The sequence below is a fragment of the Martes martes genome (assembly GCF_963455335.1).
Source record: "Martes martes genome assembly, chromosome: 2".
Taxonomy (NCBI): domain Eukaryota; kingdom Metazoa; phylum Chordata; class Mammalia; order Carnivora; family Mustelidae; genus Martes; species Martes martes.
In genome coordinates this window covers 16,921,699-16,927,882 of record NC_137889.1, presented here as the reverse complement: position 1 = coordinate 16,927,882, position 6,184 = coordinate 16,921,699, and positions in this window count along the sequence as shown.

The window sequence follows — 6,184 nt, the reverse complement described above, 5'->3', positions numbered from 1 at the left end:
GCTTGACTGATTTCACACTTATCTCTAGTATGCTTTTTGTGGTGTCCTGCTGAATTTAAATACTTATGTGTCCCTGTTTAGTTTTTTTTTTTTTTTTAATCAGTATGCAATGTGAAGCATTTTTAAAATGTAACAACCATTTGCATTGGTTAGAAATTAGATTTCTGCTGGCTATTACTGGGCTAAAGGACATCTTTTATCTTAAAATTATTTAACCTCCATTGCAAAAAGTTCAAAAAAGTTTTCAATCAGTCAGGATGACATCACTCCCAATATTATGCAAACATGCAGACTGTTGGCATACCTTATAGACTGTATACTCAGTGCAAATATAGCTGCATTTATACCTCAGAGGGCCCAAGTGTTAATGCCTGTGCCCTCCGAAAGGGTTGCTGGTTTTGCCAGGAAGCAGGTGTTTTGTGAATTGAAAATTATTTTATGGAATTGCTGCAAAGGAGTGCTTTTCTTCTCAGTTGTTGGAAGAATTTATTGTTAAACTTAAAGGTAAGCGTGTAAAACCAGGTTTTTGAGATGGTTTTTATTTATGTTTATTATAAAGTAGAGTGAGTTGCATTGTGGGAAGAAATGACGTTGAAATTCCACTTTTTAAATCCTCTTTCTATCTATAAGTGAAACGTTTGATCTTCTATCAGCCTTTCCTATTTTACCATGGGTGAAATGGACATATGGAACTATACTACTGATAAGGGAAAGTTGTATGTTTGCGTCATCTAGACCAGAAAAACCTTTCCCTGCTTCCTTCTTTTAACTTAATTTTATACATTGTATATATTAAGTAAAATAACTTTTCAAATATAGTTTAATAACACTTTAAATTAGAGGTATTTATCTCACTTGGAAAGTAATCGCTATGCCATACATGCCGAGCGCCCCCTGTCCTGCAAGGCCTTGACGTGATTAACAAGTGACTTGTTACTCTTGCAGAGAAGTGATGCATTAACAATTTAAGATTTAGACCATGGTAATTGTAGTTCTTATTCTCTAAGGTTATATCATATGTAATTTAAAAATATTTAAGACAAGTTTCCTGTATACCTCTCAACATTTTTGGATTTTTATTTCATCATGATAGATACGCTGTTTCCTTTTAAATGGCATTTATTGTGTGAATTAATGCAAAGTAGCCAAATCCAGCTGTATAGCAGCTTCAAAAACAAACCTGACCAAAAAAATCCCCGGTAACCAGGCATGATCAAATCGTAGTGGTCATTTACATCTCAACAATTATCAGTACCTTTTTCGAGATCTAGTTATGAAAATGTTCGAGTTGGTCTGACAGTATGTTGTTGAGGATATTTGTATGTTTGTTCAGTTTAATGACAGGAAGATGACTTTGCCTTCAGACAAAACTGAGTGATCATGACAGCTACCTTTTGTTGTTTTATAAAGTTTATTTCTGAAGAAAATGGGAACAGATTTTGGGTTTGTTTAGCTTCTTACGAAAGATGCACAAAGGCCACAGGTTTTATTGCCAGACCCAAGTTGTGACTTTAGCTGTGAGATGGGAAGCAGAATGAAGGATCTGCATGTGGCCATCCCACTTAGACAGTAGGCTGGACACGACTTGCAGTGTTACAATGACAGAGACCTAAAGAGGAAGGTACAAGTACGCATGACATAGCTGGCCATGCAGTTGGGAACTCAGTGCCTGGGATCTACTTGATTGCTTTTTTGTTTGTTTTTTTGTTTGTTTGTTTTGTTTTGTTTGCCAGAAATACATCCTCTGCCCCTCCCCCATTTTCTGTTCTAGAATATCAGTGCAGTGCACTGCTACTCTTTTATTCACTTGGCCATAGACTCTTTTTCTAATAGCTGCATATTCTTTCTGTGTACTGATTGCATTGGCAGCATTGTGTCTTCCATCTTGCACACTAGCTCGACATAGTGCTGTCTCTGACTTCTAGTTAGTTGTTTGAGGTATGACTTTTCCATAGAACATGCACTGATCCTGCATTGCCATTCTTCTATGGAAAGAAAACTTTTGATGATGAAACAATAAAGATTTTAAATATCTATTTTAGTTTGTGGGTGTTTTTGAAATGAAAATATACAACGCACCTTGGAACTAAAGTGCATTACTCGTTTTAATAATGTGATCTAAAACAAGGATGGCATTAGTCATTAATGTCAGACTTGCGAGAGTTTTACTCCCAAAATAGAATTGAAACCGTAGTAATAAATGTTACTGAAGCCCTATGATTTTGTGCCATGATGAAAGGATTGGTAACCTGGAGAGGTAGATTTCTTACCTAACCCTTTCCAAAAAAGCCATAGATGATTTTGTTGATTAAAAAAAGACTGTTGATAATCTAAAGTCAAGGTTGTACCTGTTTTTAAAGCTTCAGATCTTTTTTATGACTGTATGTTTTATTGTGTATTTATCACCATTCATTGTTAGAGCATTTTGCTTTTTGCAAACACTTCAAATAGTTAAAGGTAAAAAAAAATCTGTGTGGTACAACGTGAACAGAGAAAAGTACTGTTATCTTTTATCAAACATGAATCTTGTCCCAAATTGTCCTAATTATATAATTTCATTATATACTTTAGAAAGTGTAGATCATAGTTTCTTAGTGTTTGCTCTAACAGGATTTTGGGGGTATTGTCAAAATCATCCAGATTCCTAGAGTAAACCCTAGAATATGTATATTGAATGTGACAAGATCCGTTCCTAAGTTTTAGGTAACTTTAATTCAGCACGTCAGATTTCACAAGCAGCCGTGCAACAGTACTGTCAAGTGATATGTACCTTTTACTTCTCGGGAGGCTTTATGGTTTATAAAATTGGTGGGAAATTCAAAATCATGTTTCTTCCATATAAGCCTATGTTATCCTTACTCTGGGTGAAGATTAGGGAGCTCTTTTTTTATTACAGGCCTCCTAGTTTTCTGGCACTCCCAGAGAAGAGAACATATCTTGTAAAATAAATATTCCAGGTAACTGAAGATTATCTCAGAAAGAACCGACATTTGTTTTATTTATTTTGGTGAAAGTATTAAATAAGCCATACGCTTTTGCACTTTCTTAGACTATAATAGGACATTTTGGATTTTCCTTGGTAATTTAAGGTTGTCATAAATTATTCCCCCCTCTTTTAAATAGCTCCAGATCTGTATTTTTCTGGAATTGTGTTTTTGCCGGCTTTACTTAAAACTGAATTTGTTCCTAGCATGCCTTAACTTCTTTTATTTCTGATTTTCTGAACTGTACTACATTAGGGGGCGTCTGGGTGGCTCAGTTGGTTAGGTGTCCAACTCTTGGTTTTCAGTTCCATATTCAGCAAAAAGTTGGTAGAGGGTCCCTCTCCCTTTCCATCACCTTCTGCCCTTCCCCCGACTCATGTGCATGGGCGTGTGCACTCTCTCTTTCTCTCCAAATGAGTGGATAAATCTTTAAATAAATAAACTAATACATCAGGAAGAATGGCAAGTTATTGGGGGAAAAATTAGGTAACCAAGCGGACTGAATCCATTATGTAACATTTCTGTACATAGTACCTCAGTGGGCCTCACCAGGTGCTCCCACCCCTTATACAAATGAAATGCTTTGAAAAGGCCTTTTTCCAAAACTGTAGCTGTTAAACTACACACCAGCCAGTGGGCCATTGTGAGAGGGAGCACAGACGGGGAGGTGTGACTGTGCGGCAGGAAGAGCCTCCGAGGTCCCGTGGCTGAACTCAAGGATGTAGCTTGGACACCCATAGGCCTCTAACTGATTTCTGAGAGCTCATCTCTTTTCACCGTTTGTTTTCAGTTGCAGAAAGTCTAGATATGAAAACAGTTTGACAGTTCATTTTTACTGGACACTCTGTGCTGAATATTTTGCTGCCAGTTTCTTGAAGATTCTTTGAATCCATCCTTGGGTTTAGGACCATACAATTCAGATATTAATTATTAAGCTTGTAATTCAGATATTTATTAAGATTGTAAATTCCTGTCAGAGGGAATAAAACAGTCAAACTCAAACATGTTTCCACAAGTGAGAAATTAAGACCATGAAGCATCCCTTTTCCAATTATAGTTGTTTCTTGTTTGTGTTTAGAGCTAGTACTCATGGGGAAATCAGGAACTTTTGTTTCAGAAGCCGGTTGAATAGCTAATACTGTGAGAGCGAAACTTTGTGGCAGCTTACAGCCATAGACACCATCAAATAGAACAATGTAGAATGAGACTTGAGTATTTCCATATCTCTTTGTAAGAGAATTACTATTTAATAATTTAGTTACCTTGATTTGTACTGTATCTGGCATTTAATATCAGAAATATCTTTTTCTTGGGGTGCCTGAGTGGCTCAGTGGGTTAAGCCTCTGCCTTCAGCTCAGGTCATGATCTCAGGGTCCTGGGATCGAGTCCTGCATAGGGCTCTCTGCTCAGCAGGAAGCCTGCTACCCTCTATCTCTCTGCCTGCCTCTCTGCCTACATGTGATCTCTCTCTCTCTCTCTCTGTCAAATAAATAAATAATCTTAAAAAAAAAAAAAAAGAAATATCTTTTTCTCTTTTGGCTGGTCAATATATTATGTAATATGTAAATGTAGTTATGACATAAAAGTCAGTAAACTTGTGTTGATATGTGAACCTCCAAAATAGAACAGATGTTTTCCTGAAAGCTAGGTATACTTCATAGAACATGTGGTGATTGTCTCCAAAACTGTTCACTATCGAACAGTTTTCTAGGATTAAATTAAAATGGATGGATTTTAATTCATTTTTGTCATGGTCTAAATCATCAGCTGCCAAAATACAGAATCAGCTCTAATACCTAGTTAATGAGTATAGCATTGAAGAAGAGGGTATTAGTCTCCCAAGGATTTTTAAAAAAATGGTTTTGAGCCATACTTCATACTAGAAAGGACATTTGTCATTTATAAGCATAAATGGACTAATCTAGTGCTTAAAAGTGTCCTCAAAAAATATATTATTACAGGGGTGCCTGGCTGGCTCTGTGGTAGAGCATGTGACTGTTGATTTCAAGGTCATAAGTTTGAGCCCCATGTTGGGCCTATATCCTACTTTAAGCAAAATAATGTACATACATATACACACACACACATATACGCATGTATGTATACTTAAAAAAATACCTTCCAGACACTGAGAAGTGTCTTATTAGTTGGACAACTAATTAGGTAGAAATGGTTTATAGTTCACCTTGACTATGTGAAGATAGTATGAGATATGTATACTGAAACGCTGCCTTTGGTTCAAGCTCTTTATCTAGATAAGTTCTTTGTTCCCAGGGGCAATTATATTCTACATGGCAACATTCTAGGTACTATTGGGGAACAGGAAAAAAAAAAAAAAAAACTTGGAACAAGGTCCCTCTCTGAACTAGAGACTCAGAAGTTATCAAAGGAAGCTGATTCCTATACATGCCAAAAGGGAAGTGTGGGGAACCGCAGGAGGAAAAGATTCGGGAAGGAAAAGGGAAGTGGATGGTAATTTCCTGTTCTGCTTTGGCCTGTTTCTCGCTGGCAGGCAGGTCTTGGTAGCAGGGGCCTTTCTCTGGAGCAGCATTAGGTGTGGTGTTGGCTCTCAGGCTTCCTGGGACTCGGGGGAGTTGGGGCAACAGAAATGGGGGTGGGCGCCTCTTGATTTTGACACCCTCACCCTGGATCCCAGATACAGTGGAGACATGAGAGGTGGTGAGATTTATGTTGTGTTGTAAAGGAATGACCAAGCAGATTTGTGGATGAACTGTGTGGGGGAAAAAGAGAGGAGTCAAGGGTAACTACCAAGTGTTTGATTGTCGTGTCAGGGTGGGGGATGAAGAAGTAGTAGTGAGGGAAGAGTTTGAAAACAATAAGGTCTAGACCATCTGTCCAAACTACTGGTTCATCATATCTGCTTGGGACCTGGATGTGACATCATTTGCCTTGTTTCAAACCTTTACCCTACGAAACAATACTGTGGGCCCTTCAGCCATGTAACTACTTTATAATCTCCTGGGGGTTGACACTAGCACACATCTTGACATAGTGGTTACAGCGTGAGCTCTGGAGTCAGCCTCCCTGTACCACCAGCTCTTCCTCCTACTAGATGTGTAACCTAAAGTGAGTTATTGGACCTCTCTGTGTCTCAGGTCCACATCTGTACAATGAGGATAATAACAGTACCTGCTTCATAATGTGGCTATGATGTTTCAGCATGACATGCAGGGGGCTCA